This window comes from Schistocerca americana, chromosome 6 (genome assembly GCF_021461395.2).
Source record: "Schistocerca americana isolate TAMUIC-IGC-003095 chromosome 6, iqSchAmer2.1, whole genome shotgun sequence".
In the NCBI taxonomy this organism is placed as follows: domain Eukaryota; kingdom Metazoa; phylum Arthropoda; class Insecta; order Orthoptera; family Acrididae; genus Schistocerca; species Schistocerca americana.
The window spans coordinates 209,755,032-209,777,143 of record NC_060124.1 but is presented as its reverse complement, the minus strand read 5'-3'; positions in this window follow the sequence as shown (position 1 = coordinate 209,777,143).

Genomic DNA, 22,112 nt, shown 5'->3' with positions numbered 1-22,112 from the left:
TGATGCTGCCTGCCGTGAGAACTGCATAGCGCCACGTCCAGTCGATACGAAGATTCATACCCTCTACGAATCTAAATAATCCATATTAGTTATTATCAGATTTTGTTCAGATTTGGCACACAGCCTTTTGTTGCTAATGGAATGATTCTTTCAAATTTTTAAACTTTTAATTATTATAGTTCCGGAGATAAAGAGAATTACTTAAAGGTCCTAACACCTACGCTTGTTTTTTAAAACAAAGTTAGGAACAATAACTGATTGACTTTCATTATCATTTGAAGCCATTACAAAGTTTTCAGTGCATAGAAATCATTTACTTAGAATTTTCTTTTTAAAACTTTAGTCACTTTGCATTACGTAATATAAAAATCGGTCAAAATTATTATTTGATTATGTTTTGTTGGGTGAATGGGGAACATACGTCAAAATTTAATATTTCATTTTATGTAAAACCTTGTACAAACGAACCATGGGAAAGTTATGTTGTAACTACGATTCAGGTGACGTATGTCTGTGAGAGCATGCTTTTCTATGAATGCAGCCAGAATGGAAGTTAGAGGCGGAATAAGTTTATATATCAGTTTGAAGAATATGTCGCACTTTGCTTATTTTGATTAAACATAATACAAGAATCTGAAGTTTTGCTGACACTAATTACTATCAAATTAGTGATTGAATAAGGCAAGATTTGCCGCGAGAATGACCAGGAAGGAACGTTCTGATTGGTCGTTTAGATCAACAGCCAATCAGAACTAAGCGGTTCCCGCGTGAATAGAGGAGTGGGCAGAGAGGAAAGTACCTCGGGGGAGTCGCTTGCTAGCCGGCCTATGGATAACAAGATGTTAGATCGCTCCTTTAAAATACTCTGTAAGATGAGGAAATATTGAGCTATTTTCGGTTAGAACATGTCGTGGCTGAAGCAACTGGAGTTACGAACATTTTAAGGAAAAATTGGAGTTTCTAAGTTATAGTTCGAGAGATATGAGCGTCTAAACTTTTTGGTCGTAGTAACAACTCAGCGTGGCGTATTTCATGCTCTGTACGAAATATTTTGGCGAGCATTTCTTACGAAGAAGGCCACTGAAACGACCGAATGTTTAACTAGGGAATAGTTGTGGGTCTGTGACTGGTAGAACGTGAAAATTAGTCGGGTCGGGCTTGCTAAAATTCTGGCTGTTTTTCGAGTGAATATTTGTTATGCAGACAGTGAACTCTCAACGATAATGTTCCACTGTATTAAATACGGACTTGATAGCCATTTCATGTGTTTCAATATCCACTCCTGGAAATTGAAATAAGAACACAGTGAATTCATTGTCCCAGGAAGGGGAAACTTTATTGACACATTCCTGGGGTCAGATACATCACATGATCACACTGACAGAACCACAGGCACATAGACACAGGCAACAGAGCATGCACAATGTCGGCACTAGTACAGTGTATATCCACCTTTCGCAGCAATGCAGGCTGCTATTCTCCCATGGAGACGATCGTAGAGATGCTGGATGTAGTCCTGTGGAACGGCTTGCCATGCCATTTCCACCTGGCGCCTCAGTTGGACCAGCGTTCGCGCTGGACGTGCAGACCGCGTGAGACGACGCTTCATCCAGTCCCAAACAAGCTCAATGGGGGACAGATCCGGAGATCTTGCTGGCCAGGGTAGTTGACTTACACCTTCTAGAGCACGTTGGGTGGCACGGGATACATGCGGACGTGCATTGTCCTGTTGGAACAGCAAGTTCCCTTGCCGGTCTGGGAATGATAGAACGATGGGTTCGATGACGGTTTGGATGTACCGTACACTATTCAGTGTCCCCTCGACGATCACCAGTGGTGTACGGCCAGCTCCCCACACCATGATGCCGGGTGTTGGCCCTGTGTGCCTCGGTCGTATGCAGTCCTGATTGTGGCGCTCACCTGCATGGCGCCAAACACGCATACGACCATCATTGGCACCAAGGCAGAAGCGACTCTCATCGCTGAAGACGACACGTCTCCATTCGTCCCTCCATTCACGCCTGTCGCGACACCACTGGAGGCGGGCTGCACGATGTTGGGGCGTGAGCGGAAGACGGCATAACGGTGTGCGGGACCGTAGCCCAACTTCATGGAGACGGTTGCGAATGGTCCTCGCCGATACCCCAGGAGCAACAGTGTCCCTAATTTGCTGGGAAGTGGCGGTGCGGTCCCCTACGGCACTGCGTAGGATCCTACGGTCTTGGCGTGCATCCGTGCGTCGCTGCGGTCCGGTCCCAGGTCGACGGGCACGTGCACCTTCCGCCGACCACTGGCGACAACATCGATGTACTGTGGAGACCTCACGCCCCACGTGTTGAGCAATTCGGCGGTACGTCCACCCGGCCTCCCGCATGCCCACTATACGCCCTCGCTCAAAGTCCGTCAACTGCACATACGGTTCACGTCCACGCTGTCGCGGCATGCTACCAGTGTTAAAGACTGCGATGGAGCTCCGTATGCCACGGCAAACTGGCCGACACTGACGGCGGCGGTGCACAAATGCTGCGCAGCTAGCGCCATTCGACGGCCAACACCGCGGTTCCTGGTGTGTCCGCTGTGCCGTGCGTGTGATCATTGCTTGTACAGACCTCTCGCAGTGTCCGGAGCAAGTATGGTGGGTCTGACACACCGGTGTCAATGTGTTCTTTTTTCCATTTCCAGGAGTGTAAATAAAAAACAGAGTTAATCTAATTTTAAACGCTTTTCTGCAAGTAGACTGAATATCCCGATCGCCCGATTTTTAAAAAATGAATTTTCAGGAACTGACTTACAACTAGACTTATGCGGCCTCTGTGTGGTAGGTATTAGGTAGTGGTTTAATCAACGCTACTTTATACTGCCTAGCCCGTATCAGATACCACAGAGTGAAAGTAACATCGACAAGGAACCTATCGAGGTAGGTGGACTGAACGATAGCGTTAACAACACAGACGACAGTCCCCGCTCCGCCGCAGTTGGTGCATTTAGCGTCTGGGAAACGTGAGTTCAAGTGAGTGCGACCTTTAAAAGCAGCAGTGTAGCTAACCCGATGAAAGAAAGACCCACACGTGCAAAAAATAGCCTTGAAAGAAAAGACAGCAATAGCGAAGTGGAAGATTTAGCGGCTAGAACAATCGGCGGAGAAGGCGGCTGATGACGTCGGCTACAGCTGAACGTCGCGCGACAAAGAGCAACAGCAGCCGGGAGTCTGCGGCAGTTGGCAGCAGTGGACGGTGTGTGGACCCAGAAACTACATCTGCGGGGACAGAGCTTGGCGAACGGACCATGCTATAGGAGACGAGAATGTGGTGGCAGATTTGGAGAAAGTAATCCATGCAGATGATGCAGTGGCTGGTGAATTTAGTTTTGATGCATCGCAGGCAAATGATAGTGGCTTGCCAGATTCAGTGCATGTTAATTATGGGACAGACAATGAACAGAACATGGCGGAAACCGATGTCAAGTTTGCGCCATTTCGTGTTCAAATGCTAAAAAGGGAATCGAAGGTTCAAAACTCCATACCTATTCCTATTTAGGAGGAAAAAAAGTGGAGCAGAATCTGAGGTTAATGTTCATCTACATCTACATCTACATCGATACTCCGCAAGCCACCCAACGGTGTGTGGCGGAGGGCACTTTACGTGCCACTGTCATTACCTCCCTTTCCTGTTCCAGTCGCGTATGGTTCGCGGGAAGAACGACTGTCTGAAAGCCTCCGTGCGCGCTTTAATCTCTCTAATTTTACATTCGTGATCTCCTCGGGAAGTATAAGTAGGGGGAAGCAATATATTCGATACCTCATCCAGAAACGCACCCTCTCGAAACCTGGCGAGCAAGCTACACCGCGATGCAGAGCGCCTCTCTTGCAGAGTCTGCCACTTGAGTTTATTAAACATCTCCGTAACGCTATCACGGTTACCAAATAACCCAGTGACGAAACGCGCCGCTCTTCTTTGGATCTTCTCTATCTCCTCCGTCAACCCGACCTGGTACGGATCCCACACTGATGAGCAATACTCAAGTATAGGTCGAACGAGTGATTTGTAAGCCACCTCCTTTGTTGATGGACTACATTTTCTAAGCACTCTCCCAATGAATCTCAACCTGGTACCCGCCTTACCAACAATTAGTTTTATATGATCATTCCACTTCAAATCGTTCCGTACGCATACTCCCAGATATTTTACAGAAGTAACTGCTACCAGTGTTTGTTCCGCTATCATATAATCATACAATAAGGGATCCTTCTTTCTATGTATTCGCAATACATTACATTTGTCTATGTTAAGGGTCAGTTGCCACTCCCTGCACCAAGTGCCTATCCGCTGCAGATCTTCCTGTATTTCGCTACAATTTTCTAATGCAGCAACTTCTCTGTATACTACAGCATCATCCGCGAAAAGCCGCATGGAACTTCCGACACTATCTACTAAGTCATTTATATATATTGTGAAAAGCAATGGTCCCATAACACTCCCCTGTGGCACGCCAGAGGTTACTTTAACGTCTGTAGACGTCTCTCCATTGATAACAACATGCTGTGTTCTGTTTGCTAAAAACTCTTCAATCCAGCCACACAGCTGGTCTGATATTCCGTAGGCTCTTACTTTGTTTATCAGGCGACAGTGCGGAACTGTGTCGAACGCCTTCCGGAAGTCAAGAAAAATAGCATCTACCTGGGAGCCTGTATCTAATATTTTCTGGGTCTCATGAACAAATAAGGCGAGTTGGGTCTCACACGATCGCTGTTTCCGGAATCCATGTTGATTCCTACATAGTAGATTCTGGGTTTCCAGAAATGACATGATACGCGAGCAAAAAACATGTTCTAAAATTCTACAAGAGATCGACGTAAGAGATATAGGTCTATAGTTTTGCGCATCTGCTCGACGACCCTTCTTGAAGACTGGGACTACCTGTGCTCTTTTCGAATCATTTGGAACCCTCCGTTCCTCTAGAGACTTGCGGTACACGGCTGTTAGAAGGGGGGCAAGTTCTTTCGCGTACTCTGTGTAGAATCGAATTGGTATCCCGTCAGGTCCAGTGGACTTTCCTCTATTGAGTGATTCCAGTTGCTTTTCTATTCCTTGGACACTTATTTCGATGTCAGCCATTTTTTCGTTTGTGCGAGGATTTAGAGAAGGAACTACAGTGCGGTCTTCCTCTGTGAAACAGCTTTGGAAAAAGGTGTTTAGTATTTCAGCTTTACGCGTGTCATCCTCTGTTTCAATGCCATCATCATCCCGTAGTGTCTGGATATGCTGTTTCGAGCCACTTACTGATTTAACGTAAGACCAGAACTTCCTAGGATTTTCTGTCAAGTCGGTACATAGAATTTTACTTTCGAATTCAATGAACGCTTCACGCATAGCCCTCCTTACGCTAACTTTGACATCGTTTAGCTTCTGTTTGTCTGAGAGGTTTTGGCTGCGTTTAAACTTGGAGTGGAGCTCCCTTTGCTTTCGCAGTAGTTTCCTAACTTTGTTGTTGTACCACGGTGGGTTTTTCCCGTCCCTCACAGTTTTACTCGGCACGTACCTGTCTAAAACGCATTTTACGATTGCCTTGAACTTTTTCCATAAACACTCAACATTGTCAGTGTCGGAACAGAAATTTTCGTTTTGATCTGTTAGGTAGTCTGAAATCTGCCTTCTATTACTCTTGCTAAACAGATAAACCTTCCTCCCTTTTTTTATATTCCTATTAACTTCCATATTCAGGGATGCTGCAACGGCCTTATGATCACTGATTCCCTGTTCTGTACATACAGAGTCGAAAAGTTCGGGTCTGTTTGTTATCAGTAGGTCCAATATGTTATCTCCACGAGTCGGTTCTTTGTTTAATTGCTCGAGGTAATTTTCGGATAGTGCACTCAGTATAATGTCACTCGATGCTCTGTCCCTACCACCCGTCCTAAACATCTGAGTGTCCCAGTCTATATCTGGTAAATTGAAATCTCCACCTAAGACTATAACATGCTGAGAAAATTTATGTGAAATGTATTCCAAATTTTCTCTCAGTTGTTCTGCCACTAATGCTGCTGAGTCGGGAGGTCGGTAAAAGGAGCCAATTATTAACCTAGTTCGGTTGTTTAGTGTAACCTCCACCCATAATAATTCACAGGAACTATCCACTTCTACTTCACTACAGGATAAACTACTACTAACAGCGATGAACACTCCACCACCGGTTGCATGCAATCTATCCTTTCTAAACACCGTCTGTACCTTTGTAAAAATTTCGGCAGAATTTATCTCTGGCTTAAGCCAGCTTTCCGTACCTATAACGATTTCAGCTTCGGTGCTTTCTATCAGCGCTTGAAGTTCCGGTACTTTACCAACGCAGCTTCGACAGTTGACAATTACAATACCGATTGCTGCTTGGTCCCCGCATGTCCTGACTTTGCCCCGCACCCGTTGAGGCTGTTGCCCTTTCTGTACTTGCCCAAGGCCATCTAACCTAAAAAACCGCCCAGCCCACGCCACACAACCCCTGCTACCCGTGTAGCCGCTTGTTGCGTGTAGTGGACTCCTGACCTATCCAGCGGAACCCGAAACCCCACCACCCTATGGCGCAAGTCGAGGAATCTGCAGCCCACACGGTCGCAGAACCGTCTCAGCCTCTGATTCAGACCCTCCACTCGGCTCTGTACCAAAGGTCCGCAGTCAGTCCTGTCGACGATGCTGCAGATGGTGAGCTCTGCTTTCATCCCGCTAGCGAGACTGGCAGTCTTCACCAAATCAGATAGCCGCCGGAAGCCAGAGAGGATTTCCTCCGATCCATAGCGACACACATCATTGGTGCCGACATGAGCGACCACCTGCAGATGGGTGCACCCTGTACCCTTCATGGCATCCGGAAGGACCCTTTCCACATCTGGAATGACTCCCCCCGGTATGCACACGGAGTGCACATTGGTTTTCTTCCCCTCTCTTGCTGCCATTTCCCTAAGGGGCCCCATTACGCGCCTGACGTTGGAGCTCCCAACTACCAGTAAGCCCACCCTCTGCGACTGCCCGGATCTTGCAGACTGAGGGGCAACCATATATGTTAAGTTTACACCTGTCGCTGTTACAGAGATAAAACAGGAACCACTGTCAATTGCTTCTGAGCAGAAAGATAGTGTTTCAGAAATGTTAGCAAATACTTTGAAACATATGGGGGATACCAATATCAAAATGAATGGATTGGGTTCCGAAATTAAAATTTCATTAAGCCCTGATATTAACACTAAAATGTAGGAAATGGGCTCTGAAATAAAGAATTCTTTAAGTTCTGAGATAAATGGGTTGCACACCGAAATAAATGGGTTGCATATTGAAGTTGATGGATTGGTTTCTGAAGTTAATCAAGGGTTTACTAACATATCAGTAGAAATGGAATCCAGAATGGAAAACAAAATTTCCAAATTGAGAGATTCATGGAAAAACGATATGAGTTTTTTAGTGACAGTGTAAAAAGTGAAATTAGTAAAGTAAAACAGGAATTTAATAATGCTTTCGTAACATTAAACAATGAATTGACATCTCAAATTAAGCAAGTTGCTGATGACAGCAAAAAGTTAGCGGAACAAGTAAATGCAGATTTAAATAAAATGCAGAAACAAGTAAATAATCTGGAAAAACAATGTTAGAATAGTCACACTATAATGGGAAATCAAATCAAGGAAGGAAAGGCTGTGTGTGAGAAATTTGACGTACAAGTGGCAGCTGAATTTATTATCCTGGAAGCTAACGTAACTCAATTTAGTACAGCTGTAGGTGAACAAATGCGTAACCATGATGGTACACTAAAAAGAGTAGAACAAAGTGTTACTAACAGTAGTGCCTATGTAGTACCTCATAGTATTGTAGAATCCTCAGATATCGCATATGTGACACATCGGCAGTTTTTGTGATTTGACCTAAGTAAAAATGTACATCCTAAAAAAATTTTGGAGTGATTTTGAGGACGTTTTGCCCAAATCATGGAATCAGAAGCAAAAAATTGGCTTCATAGCGTCAAATTTGATGGGTGAAGCTAGAGCGTAGGGAAATTGGGCAGTAAATAAATACGACAAGGTAGAGGATTTTAAAGGCTTTTTTGAAAAATTCTGGGGCAAACGAAAGCAAATTGAAGTTCTGAACAAATTCTGGTCAGGTGAAAAATATGATCCTAAGAAAGATACTATTAAGAGGTTTGTTCAAAAATGAGTCGCAAATTTGCATATTTGAGCACTAAAGTGGAGACGGAATAGATCATTATGGGTGTAGAGAATAAGTTGCCTTTGTACTGGCGTAATAAGATAATATCGGCACCTAGGGACCATACTTGAGATGGTAGAAAATCTTCTAAAGGAGGAGAAGAATGCTAGGAGGGATTATAGGCTTCCTGTTAAGCAAAATGAAAACAGAGCCGAGGCACATGTAAATAGAATAGGAGTGCAAAGATCCAGTAATTACAGAGGCAGGTACTGTGGGCGAGGGGGTCCTGTTGGAAGTAGGCATAATGACAGAGAACGAAACGTTGAATATAGACAGCAGCAGCCCACTGCTGGTCGGAGTGGATTCAGCCAGCCAAAAGAAATGTCAGTGGCAATGACCGCGTATGAGAGGGGAAAAACTAATGGCAGTCTGTAAGGGTGCTAGCGTTTGCAAGCTGCGGCAGCATAGGTTGAATCCGCTAGCAAAACCTTTTATAAGGCAGCCACCAGCTGAACAGCTTGGGATTGGCATAGTAGAATCAGATGTTGCAGAGGAGAGGGACACTGTTAAAATATGTATTTTTCAGAGAAGTGTAGTAGATTTTTGCCAAGGAAAAGGTCATAACATCGATTCCAGGAACCACGTTAATGGAGGACAGCTGTGAGAAAATAACGATTCAGAACAGGATGTTAGTGTGAGTGAACACAGCAATGCAGATGAGGAGCTTACAGTGAACTGTGGAATTACCACTATAATAGGGGAAACGGTATTAGAGGTACCTGAGGAAGAATATAGAAGGGCAGAGGAAGTTTTACGTAGATTAGAAGGAGAAGTGTCTGATAGTGACGAAGAAGGAACAGAAGTGGAGTAAGCAGGAAGTTATTTTGATAATTCTGACAACACGATAGGCAGAGTTGCAGAATCCGATATTATTATTAAAGAAGGAGAGTGTTTGGAGAAGTGTTTTGATTTGTCAGTAGTGGACAGACTAATTAAAGCTGCCACAGTTAAAGAGGAAGAAGACTCCGTAAATATGTGCGTAATTTCCACAGAAGGTGTAGGATTCAATAGACGTGATGTAGTGCGAGATTTGTTAGATGAACCCGATTCTGAAGTCAGAGAGAAACTGAAAGACAGCCTATAATAGGAGTTACTATTTTTAGTGAGAAGGTTCCTTGTTTACTGGATAGTAGTTCCGATTTATGGGGTTGGGTTGTTTGGGTGAAGAGACCAAACAGCAAGGTCATCGGTCTCATTGGATTAGGAAAGGAAGTCCGCCGTGCCGTTTCAAAGGAACCATCCCGTCATTTGCCTGGAGCGATTTAGGGAAATCATGGAAAACCTAAATCAAGATGGCCGGACGCGGGATTGAACTGTCTCTCTCCCGAATACGAGTCCAGTGTGCTAACCATTGCGCCATCTCGCTTGATCCCGATTTATGTGCAGTGCCACAAGGTTTTGTGAATGCTTTCCCTGCTAGTAAGGATGTGGTTATAATGCCAGTGAATGGCGTAAATATTATTGTAGCCACAGGGAAAAGTAAGAAAGTGGTTGAACATGAAGTTATGCTACCTGTCAGGATCGGTGATGTACAGTTGGATCAAAATTTCCTGACAATAAATGGCTTAAGCGTGGAAATGTTGGCCGGCCGTTGTGGCCGTGCGGTTCTAGGCGCTTCAGTCTGGAACCGCGTGACCGCTACGGTTGCAGGTTCGAATCCTGCCTTGGGCATGGATGTGTGTGATGTCCTTAGGTTAGTTAGCTTAAAGTAGTTCTAAGTTCTAGGGGACCGATGACCACAGATGTTAAGTCCCATAGTACTCAGAGCCATTTGAACCATTTTCGTGGAAATGTTGGTGGGAGCAGATTTCTTACAAAAGTACAAAGGAAAAGTGGATTTTGGACGCAATGAAACGGTCACTGTGGTGCAGGAAGGAGCAGTAGCTATTCCTTTTATTGGTAAAAGGCAATATGAATCCGACGAGCAAAGTGACGTGCCTCTACGTTACTGCAGAAGGAAAGAGGATATTGTGCAGTGTAATGAGTATGGCGAAAGGAAGGAAGTAGATCCTTCGGAGGTAGAAAACATCCGAATAAGAATTAACGAAAAAGTACAGGAATTATTTTGAGCAGGCATCAGGAAGTGTTTTCTGACCAGCCAGCACTAGTTCGAGATTACGAATGTTATCTAACTGTAAAAGAGGATGCACATTTCTTTCGAAAGCCATTCGCTGTTGCGGAAGTACATAAGGAAGCTGTGAGAAATATGATTCAGAAAACGCTTAAATGGGATATTATAGAAAGTGGAATTAGTGTTTATAGCAATCCATTGGTTGTGGTGCCTAAAAAAGATGATTCAATTAGGCTCGTTTTGCACGCTAGAGCTTTGAACAAAATAATATTGCAAGAGAGTGAGAGGCCTGAAAAGATAGAAGTATTATTGCAAAAATTTAAAGATGTAAAATTTTTCACATCGATGGATGTAACTTGTGGTTACTGGAACCTAACCTTAGCGAAAGAATCTAGGAACTACGCAGCTTTCCTGTTCGAGGGAAGGTGCTATCAGAACAAGGTTGTGCCCTGTGGGTTAAACAACAGCGTTTGTGCATCTGTTAAGGCAATGTCCCAAGTGCTAGGTGACCAGTTATTAAGAAGGATTATAGTTTACGTGGACGATGTGTTGATTTCAACTGCCACTTGTGAAGACCACTGTATGTTGTTGGGTAAGGTTTTAGAAGCCATAGAAAGGGGTGGAATGAAACTCAAATTAGGCAAAACAGAGCTTATGAGGAAAGAAATAAAATTTCTGGGGCATATTGTCAGTGGAAAAGGAATTATGTCCGACCCTGAAAAAAATTGAAGCCATTAGGGATTATTTAGCACCTACTACCCGAAAGGAATTAAAAGGTATGTTTGGTCTTTTTGGATTCTATCGAAAATTTGTGCCTGGACAATTATTCGATGCACCTTGTCTGAGCGAACTATTAAAGAAAAATGCACCGTTTGGATGGACAAATGAGTGTCAGAGTTCCTTTGAAGAACTTAAAGAGGCGCTGCTAAATAGTCAGATCTTAAACCATCCTGACTTTGTCAAGCCTTTCTGTCTTCGATCAGATGCATGTGCTTCTGGTCTGGGGGTGGAACTGTTCCAAATTGAAACAGAAGGAGAAAACCAAATTCACAAAACGATCGCGTTTGCTAGTCGATCGTTGCAACAGGTGGAAAAGAACTATGGCATTCCGGAGCTGGAAGCTCTAACAAATATATTTGGGCCACAGAAATTTGAACATTACCTATTAGGCTACATATTTGCAGACATGCCAACTAAAACATGGCAGACTGAGGAGGTGGTCAATGCATCTCCAGCAATTTGATATAGAGATAATGTACATAAAGGGCTCAGAGAACATTGTAGCCGATGTATTGTCTAGAAATGTGAAAGAACACGGGCAGGAAGTAGATCCTTTAGGGCAACGGGAATGGAGTGATGTCTTGATAGCAACAATATAATCAGAGGAAGAAGGACCGCTTAAACGCATTTGTAAGAACCTCAGGAAAGAACAAAATCAAGATGACAATATTAAACTGGTAAAAAGCCGGCTAGGTCATCCAGATTTTTCGAAAATAGCGGAATATTACAAAATACATACTATTTAGGCGAAGAAAGAACGGTGAGGAAAAATGGCGCATCTGTTTCCCTGAACAACATGTGTACTTGCTGATAGATTATGTACATAGGAAGTACGGGCGTTATGGAGCCAGAAAATGTACTGCGAAATTTAATGAAGTAGTAATTTTAGATAACTTGTGGCGCAGGGTACAGAAAAGGCTGGAATCTTGTGACAGATGTGAGAAGTTGTACAGGGACAAATGTAACCTGTAGAACATCAAAATAGGCTAGATCTTGCAGCCGTGGACCTTTTTGGCCCTTTACCTGTTTCAAGGGGGGGGGGGGGGGGGGTTGTGAATATGTCTTTGTACGAAGTATGTTAGATTTTATCCTATGAAAAAGCCTAAGTCCAAAGTAATAGTTAGTAAACTAGAGGAAGATTATGTTGTAAAGATTAGGGTGCCTAAAGCCATGTTATCAGATAATAGACCACAGTTTGTGTCCAAGAGATTTGAGGAATATTTAAACAAAAGGAAACCGAATACACAAAGATTTCAACCTATTTTCCCCAGGGAAATTTTGCAAAAGAATACTGAAAGGGCTAAATCGTCTCTATAGGACGTATGTATGAGACAGGCGAAATACCCTCAGACTTCAAGAAGAGTATAATAATTCCAATACCAAAGAAAGCAGGTGTTGACAGATGTGAAAATTACCGAACTATCAGTTTAATAAGTCACAGCTGCAAAATACTAACGCGAATTCTTTACAGATGAACGGAAAAACTGATAGAAGCCGACCTTGGATTCCGTAGAAATGTTGGAACACGTGAGACAATGCTGACCCTACGACTTATCTTAGAAGAAAGACTAAGGAACGGCAAATCTACGTTTCTAACATTTGTAGACTTAGAGAGACACTTAAAGTAGTAAAGGAGCAAAATAACTGATGATTGTCGAAGTAGAGAGGATATAAAATGTAGACTGGCAATGGCAAGGAAAGCGTTTCTGAAGAAGAGAAATTTGTTAACATCGAGTATAGATTTAAGTGTCAGGAAGACGTTTCTGAAAGTATTTGTATGGAGTGTAGCCATGTATGGAAGTGAGACGTGGACGATAAATAGTTTAGACAAGAAGAGAATAAAAGCTTTCGAAATGTGGTGCTACAGAAGAATGCTGAAGATTAGTTGGGTAGATCACATAACTAATGAGGAGATATTGAATAGAATTGGAGAGAAGAGAAATTTGTGGCACAACTTGACTAGAAGAAGGTATCGGTTGGTAAGGCATATTCTGAGGTATCAAGGGATACCAATCTAGCATTGGAGGGCAGCGTGGAGGGTAAAAATCGTAGAGGGAGACCAAGAGATGAATACACTAAACAGATTCAGAAGGGTGTAGGTTGCAGTAGGTAATGGGAGATGATGAAGACTGCACAGGAGAGCGTAGCATGGAGAGCTGCATCAAACCAGTCTCAGGACTGAAGACCACAACAACAACAACAACGATAATCAAGTCGAATCTTTTGTATAATAACATATTAGATTCCATGAACGCCAACATAACGACGACAAAGAGCATTAAATGGTTTATTTCCTTTCAAAACGATAAAGAAATTTATAAAGTAATTGTTTAACGTAAAATTTAATTACGAGGAAAACGTGATTATTTCTGATGTAAATGGTTCAATAAGTTCTGTCCTTTTTTTTGGAAAACGTTGAAATGCGCTATCTTGTACGAAAAACATTTTTTCTAAAGAGAAAGGGAAATTTCGTAAATCAATTTTATTATTCGCCATCGAGTCGAAACCTTTGAAATAACATCCTAAAAAATTGTTATGTATTTTCGATATTTAGTTCATTTGAAAAAATTGTAAGTAGGAGCAATTTTCTTCAAAAATCCCATTGTTAAATTTGTCGGTTTAGTTAAAGAATTCAGTAATAACATTGCCATTATATGTACCTTAAATACACTTAAAAGTAATTTTAGGTTCGTAGGGGTGTGTAACGCAGCAAGTTATTATGAGATAACATTCGTTGTAGTAAGACACCCAGCCGTCTAGTACGGTGGTTGCAGGATGGCTATATATTTTTTTCGCTCTGCTCACAGCACAGCTGACGCTGCCTGCCGTGAGAACTGCATAGTGTAACATTCAGTCGATACGAAGATTCATACACTTTTAGAATCTAAATAATCTATATTAGTTATTTTCCGATTTTGTTCAAATTTGGTACACAGCCTTTTGTTGTTAATGCGATGATGCTGTCAAAATTGCAAATTTTTATTTATTAGGGTTTCGATGTTAAAAAGAATTACCTAAAAGTCCTAACAACTACACTTGTTTTTTAAAACAAGTTAGGAACAATAACAGATTGACTTTCATTATCATCTGAAGCCATTACAAAGTTGTCAGTGCACAAAAATCAATTAATTAGAATTTTCTTTTTAAAACTTTAATCACTTTGCATTACTTAATACAAAAATCGGTCAGATTTGTTATTTGATTATATTTTGCCGTGTGAGTGCGTGAGAATGACTGAGAGAGTGTATGGGGGACACACGTTAAAATTTAATATTTGATTTTATGATAAACCTTGTACAAGCGAACTGTGGGAAAGTTATGTTGCAACTACGATTCAGGTGACGTATGTCTCTGTGACCATGATTTTGTATAAAAGCAGCCAGAATGGAAGTTAGAGGCGGAATGAGTTTATTTATGAATTTGAAGAATATTTCACACTTTGCTTATTTTGAATAAACATAATACAAGAAATTGAAGTTTTGCTGATATTAATTACTATAAAATTAGTGTTTGGATAAGGCAAGATTTGCCGCGAGAATGATCAGGAAGGTACGTTCTGATTGGTCGTTTAGATCAACAGCCAATCAGAATTAAGCTGTTCCCGTGCTGTAGAGGAGTGGGCAGAGAGGAAAGTACCTCGGGAGAGTCGCTTGCTAGCCGGCCTATGGATAACAAGATGTTAGATCGCTCCTTAAGAAGACTCTGTAAGATGAGGAAATATTGAGCTAATTTCGGTTCGAACATGTCGTGACTGAAGCGACTGGAGTTTCGAACATTTTAAGGAAAGTTTGGTGTTTCTAAGTTAAATAGTTCGAGAGATATGAGCGTGTAAACTTTTTGGTCGTAGTAACAACTCCGCGTGGCGTGTTTCGTGCTCTGTTGGGAATATTTTGGCGAGCACTTCTTACGAAGAAGACCACTGAAATGACCGAATGTTTAACTCGCGAATAATTGTGGGTCTGTGATTGGTAGAACGTGAAATTAGTCGGGTCATACTTGCTAAAATTCTGGCTGTTTTTCGAGTGAATATTAGTTATACAGACAGTGAACTTTCAATGATAACGTTTCACCATATTAAATACAGACATGACAGCAATTGCATGTGTTTAATTACAAATAAAGAACGGAGTTAATCTAATTTTAAACGCTTTTCTGCAAGTAGACTGAATATCCCGAACGCCCAATTTTTTAAACATGAACTTTCAGGAACTGACTTTCAACTATAGAGTACTTCATGTTACAAGTAAGTTGTACTATCATTAATAAATGAGATAACCTCAGAGATTTTACTTTGGACCTTCTGTTACCATTTGGTGACTGTATTCCCCTCTGCTGTATCCTGAGGTATCTAATTCAGGCGCACGAGGTTTCGGGCAAAATACACTACTGGCCGTTAAAATTGCTACACTACGAAAATGACGTGCTTCAGACGCGAAATTTAACCGACAGGAAGAAGATGCTGTGATATGCAAATGATTAACTTTTCTTAGCATTCACACAAGGTTGGTGACACCTACATTGTGCTCACATGAGGAAAGATTCCAGACGATTTCTCATACACAAACAGCAATTGACCGGCGTTGCCTGGTGAAACGTCGTTGTGATGCCTCGTGTAAGGAGGAGAAATGCGTACCATCACGTTTCCGACTTTTTTAAAGGTCGGATTGTAGCCTATCACGATTGCGGTTTATCGTATCGCGACATTGCTCCTCGCGTTGGTCGAGATCGAATGACTGTTAGCAGACTATGGAATCGGTGAGTTCAGGAGGGTAATACGGAATGCCGTGCTGGATCCCAACGGCCTCGTATCACTAGCAGTCGAGATGACAGGCATCTTATCCGCGTGGATGTAACGGATCGTGTAGCCACGTCTCGATCCCTGAGTCAACAGATGCGGACGTTTGCAAGACATCAACCATCTGCACGAACAGTTCGACGACGTTCGCAGCAGCATGGACTATCAGCTCGGAGACTATGGCTGCGGTTACCCTTGACGCTGAATCACAGACAGGAGCACCTGCGATGGTGTACTCAACGACGAACCTTGGTGCACGAATGGCAAAACGTCATTTTTTCGGATGAATCCAGGTTCAGTTTACAGCATCATGATGGTCGCATCCGTGTTTGGCGACATCGCGGAGAACGCACATTGGGAGCGTGTGTTTGTCATCGCCATACTGGCGTGATGGTAATGGGTTGCCATTGATTACACTTCTCGGTCACCTCTTGTTCGCATTGATGGCACTTTGAACAGTGGACGTTACATTTCAGATATGTTACGACCCGTGGCTCTACCCTTCATTCGATCCCTGCGAAACCCTACATTTCAGCAGGATAATGCACGACCGCATGTTGCAGGTCCTGTACGGGCGTTTCTGGATACAGAAAATGTTCGACTGCTGAGCTGGCCAGCACATTCTCCAGATCTCTCACCAACTGAAAACGTCTGGTCAATGTTGGCAGAGGAACTGGCTCATCACAATACGCCAGTCACTACTCTTGATGAACTGTGGTATCGTGTTGAAGTTGCATGGGCAACTTTACCTGTACACGCCATCCAAGCTCCGTTTGACTCAATGCCCAGGCGTATCAAGGCCGTTATTACAGCGAGAGGTGGTTGTTCTGGGTACTGATTTCTCAGGATCTATGCACCAAAATTGCGTGAAAATGTAATCACATGTCAGTTCTAGTATAATATATTTGTCCAATAAATACCCGTTTATCATCTGCATTTCTTCTTGGTGTAGCAATTTTAATGGCCAGTATTGTATAAACACTGGTGGCCGCAGCCTAGATACTTTCTCCTCAGAATTGAAGCGCACGTAGTGGTATGTGGCTGTTACCAGCAGTGGATAGAGTCCACGTTCCTGGTGGCAAGCATGGTGAGACTCTGCAGTGTGACAGGGGAAATATAGTCCCAAATGGAATCTGCTGGCATATTTTGTTGACATTCCTGGTACACAGCAATATTACAGATTAAGATACGTTTCATAGTGTCTTAAACACATGTACTTGTCTCTAAAATAAAAATCTTACAGTCTACGCAGAATAGCCTTTTTATGACCCATAAATGATTCATAATATCTTTAGAAGTGCGAAAAAAATTAAAAATGCTTCTGATGAATTTGGAGCATTGGATATGAGACCATTCGAAGGGAGGAACCTGATAAACTTCTTGCCTGATGCTGGCTGCTGCTTATATTGGTGTTACTTTTATAGACCTGGCGGTACAAAGCAATTACTGTCCCATCCGCCAGCCTGGGTGATCAATGAAAGAAAATGTTGAAAGATGAATACAGATAAATGCTCGAAAACTTGGCAATGGAAGCCATTTTGGAACTGTAGTAGCAGAACATTTCATGAAAAACTTGTAGAAGGTGGTGGATGAATTTCCTGGTCATGTTAAATAACAGGGGAAGATTTCACCTTACTGACTATGAATTGGGGAGGGGAGTAGGGATAGGAAATTGTCTATTTTTTCTGAATGTTTTATCCAAAAATTACTTTGAGGAATTGAGATATTGCAGGGCACTCTCACTTCTGATATGGTGTTATGCTGCGCAATGTTTTTAGGGAAGTTGATCTTTATTACTTGGTACCTATAATTGGGAAAGATCTGACTTCATTCATATGATGAAATGGTTGGCGGTAGTTAAGGCTCTTGCTTGTGTGCTCTTGTGAAGGAGTAGTGGTAAGTTTTACTTGCGTTTAAAGGAAGAGGGTGCCGATTTAAACGGCTGCAGTAAAAGCGTACGGCGGTCGAGGGCCGAGGGGAGCGTTTTTTCGGCGGAGCCTGGGTGAAAACATTTATGGACTGTCCAGACCCTCTGTCTCATTGTGCAAACACGTTGGATGGCGCCGGTCGGTCGGCGGCCGCGTCCAGCTGGGCTGACTAGCGCCAAGGTTCAAAATGGCTCTGAGCACTATGGGACTTAACATCTGAGGTCATCTGTCCTCTAGAACTTAGAACTACTTAAACCTAACCAACCTAAGGACATCACACACATTCATGCCCGACGCAGGATTCGAACCTCCGACCGAAGCGGTCGCGCGGTTCCAGACTGTAGCACCTAGAACCGCTCGGCCACACCGGCCGGCTAGCACCAAGGAGTCGCCGCTGCTATGGGCAGAGCATTGATGGCAGGCAATATAGCAGAGGATGGGCCCTTGTTAAGCATGAAGCTGATGAGACGACTGTGTGTTTCTGCGAATTTTCGTGGGACAGGACAGTGGCGCCCAGGCGTCCAGATTCTGCAGAAAACATATTTGTGAAGGCACGAGGCTTTTAGCGAGTTTATGGCCATTCTTTGCAAAGTTCGAAATGGACGCAATAGGGGAGATAACGATCTTTGTATGGAGGGTTGTGGTTCCATCCAGGTCATGCTTTTAGCCAAAGACACGGTGTAAATGCGTTTGAACGAGACCACAAAGCTGAATCTTTTTTTCCTTTTCTCCCAATTAATTTTTATAGTCGCTGATTAGTCAAAGCAAGAGCAAGAGGCGGTCTCTCAGCTTCGAGTGCCGCGCTCCAGCTCGTGATTGGCTTGGGCTAAAGTGGGAGTAGCCTAAGATGTATGAGTGATAGGCTACCGAGCTGGCGAAGAAAGGTGAGAGAAAGAGAAGAGGACACTCTTGTACCGGTGCTTCGCTAGTAAAGAACTGCAGGTCTTCCCTAAATGGTGAGACTTGTGTCCTTTGCTAGTGTGCCACTTAGAGCCTGTGCCAGTCACCTTCTGAACCGTCAGAGGTACTGCTTCTAGCACCAAGGACACAACAAATGATGCTTGGGTGTACTTATTTATTTTGAGTCGGCCATCGAAACATTTGACATGTTCCATCAGGCATAGTCGTGGCACGGAGTCAGATTGGTTTGGCAGACCAGCAAATGGGTCCGCCTGCACACTGGAATCCACTGAGGTTTCAGAGGCTCATAGGGAAGTACCTGTGTTCGGAATTAGCCGAACGCGAGACCGCGTACTTGCATTCTTCGAGCGCGCGCATTAACAACGGATTGCTGCTTTCCATGACTCTAGCCTCCGAACGAATCGTTGTGTGCCGCCCTGACCAACAGGAGGGTAAAGTATTCGCTGCTACGGCGTAGGGCTCTAGTATATGATTCTCAGCACCCTGTTCTTTGGAACCATATTTTTCTTTATGGAATAGTAGAGTATATATGCTTGACTGTAGCGTAGTTTTTGGGCCATACCACGGATTCACATGTATGAAGTCAGGTAAACCTATTAGTGTTCTGGTTAGTGCCGTGTGTTGATCCCCAGATGATCACTTTCTTCACCATGGATCGTATATTAGCGAAAGCGTTGGTCCAATAAAGAAATGTTTCTGTCATTCTTTAGTCATTTTTTGTCTTGTGATGTTAAGAATGAATAAATCTATTGTTATTTAGACCACAACTCCTCCCAGTGTTCTCATTAACATTACCTTTCCGATTTTCATTAAAGTCTTGATTAAAATTTAAAGTTGGAATTCTGCAAATTATTCACAGAACCATTACATCTTAGATCTCCCGCTGACAAACTCGATCGAACTTTTCAACTCAATTAACATACACCATGAGGCTGCTATCGCTGAATACGGGTGCCACTTGGAATGAAATAAAGGTAGGTAGATAGTTCTACCTAATACGTGAGTCAAGAAACAGAGTTTAGTTCACCTGAGCAGTCAACATGAAACATTCGTTTCCGAATCTGAAAATGTTGAATGTAAATGGACAACGTTCAGCAGTGTTGCACAACACACTTTGGACACATATATGGTTGGTAAATTTGTGTGGGATGGAAACACCCGCCGTTGTTCGAAAATCGTCTTAGGAAGATACTCTGAAAACTACTAGAGTTTCGCCGCAGATTTAAACACAAGAAAGCCTAGTAGAGGAACGAAAACGGAGCGAAAGCAAACTTATCGTAAGGTGTGCCATGTGTAAAGCGTTCAACGAATACGAAAATTAAATTCTATCTACTGAGCTAACAGAAATTATTTTGTTAAGTCAGTCATCGAATCAAATACAACTGCCCAGAAAGACCATAATTATATCCAAACGAAAGATGACAGGGAGAAGGCCGAAATACTACAAAATACTAAGCTTCTCCAAAATTTTTTCACTGAGGAAGAACGTGTCATGGTTCCTCCTTTCAATGGTCACATTAACTCTAAAAATAGAGATATCGAAATGAGTGGCCACAGAATATAAAATCAACTAAGGTCACATGACAGTGGAAAGGATACCGTCTGGTGAGATACCAGTACGACTGTACATAGATCACGTATAATAAATTGCTTCTCTTGTAGCAATACTCTACTGCAGGACGCTGGATCCTAATGATCGGAAAAATGCGCAGGTCATTATCGTTTTCAAGAAAGGTCGTCGAACGTACGCTTACAACAGTAGGCCTAATCGCTCACGTCAGGCTGTTAGTATAATTCCAGAACACGTTTTATGTTCGCATGTCACAACCTTTCTGGAGACTTAAAATCGCCTCTGCAGAAATCAACATGGATTCCGCAGACAACGATAGTGTGAAATCAAGCTCTCTTTGTTCGTTCACGAGACCCAGAAAGCAGTAAATACCGGCGCACAAAATTTGGAAATTTGTGGGAAGTTCCTATGGGACCAAACTGCTGAGATCACCTGTCCCTAGGCTTACACACTACTTAATCTAACATAAACTAACATACGTTAAGGACAACACACATACCCATGCCCGAGGGAGGACACGAACCTACGACGGGGGGAGCCGCGCGAACCGTGGCAAGGACCAGTGCACAAGCCGATGAATTGTTTATTTACTTCTGGGAAGCGTTCGACACGGTTGCCCACTGCCACCTTATGAATGAAAGACGAGCGTTCGGAATGTCAGACAAGCTTTGTGAATGGATTCAAGAGTTTCCAGAAAATGGAACGCAGCGTACTTCGAGGAAGTATTATGGGTCCACTACTGTCCATAATATATACACACAGCGAGTAAAATATAACTGGCTTGGAAAATATTTACATTAAAAATGTTAATGAACATTACGGACGATGCTGGAAATAGACGCCGTTAATAACGACGCAACACTGTGCTCGATTTCTTGGGGAGTGCCCCACGGTAGTGAGACAGGAGCGCTCTTGTTTCCTATCGGTATGCCTGGGACAGAATGCTTACATAACATGTTCCAGAACGCCACGCATGGATTTTTCGGGGCTAATACTGCGGGTTCTGTTGGTGATAACAGATAGGGCTAAGTGTTTTGGATAGCCCTTTGGCTAGGGACCATTTGTATACCCAACAGAAGGATCGTCTTAGTGTCAGTCCTACAGTGTAGGGCGACAGTTTGAATATTACTCACAGCTTAGGCAAATAGAGAAAATCGGTCGATTTTTTTACGATGGGCTTGATGGGACTTATGGAGGCACCATTAGTTCCCGAGCGGTTCCTCGAAAAACCAAAAAAAGACGGTTTTTTACTAATGCTCGCCATCACCAGCGAACCAAAACCCAGCCAAAGATTTAAAGACGGCTACCCACAGCAAATGGCTGAAGTTATGTATTTCTAAGATCCTCATCTCTAAAGAGCCGGCCGGGGTGGAAGAGCGGCTCTAGGCGCTTCAGTCTGGAACCGCGAGACCGCTACGCTCGCAGGTTCGAATCCTGCCTCGGACATGGATGTGTGTGATGTCCTTAGGTTAGTTAGGTTTAAGTAGTTCTAAGTTCTAGGGGATTGATGACCTCAGATGTTAAGTCCCATAGTGCTCAGAGCGATTTGAACCATTCTGATTTGATCTCCAAACACCCTGAGAATTTTCTTGATATTTTCATCCGTTTCCAAGACACAGAGGTTCAAATTTATCCTACTTCTACACGTAAAATCCGATATGAGGCTTAATCTAATAAAAACTGCAGCAAATTGGTTAAATTTTAACGGTATTTACCTATGCATTTATTTGTAAGAGCCACCTGCCCGTTTCAAAAAAATTATCGGCTATCGAGAAACAACACAAAAACTTGTGTTTTTGACGTG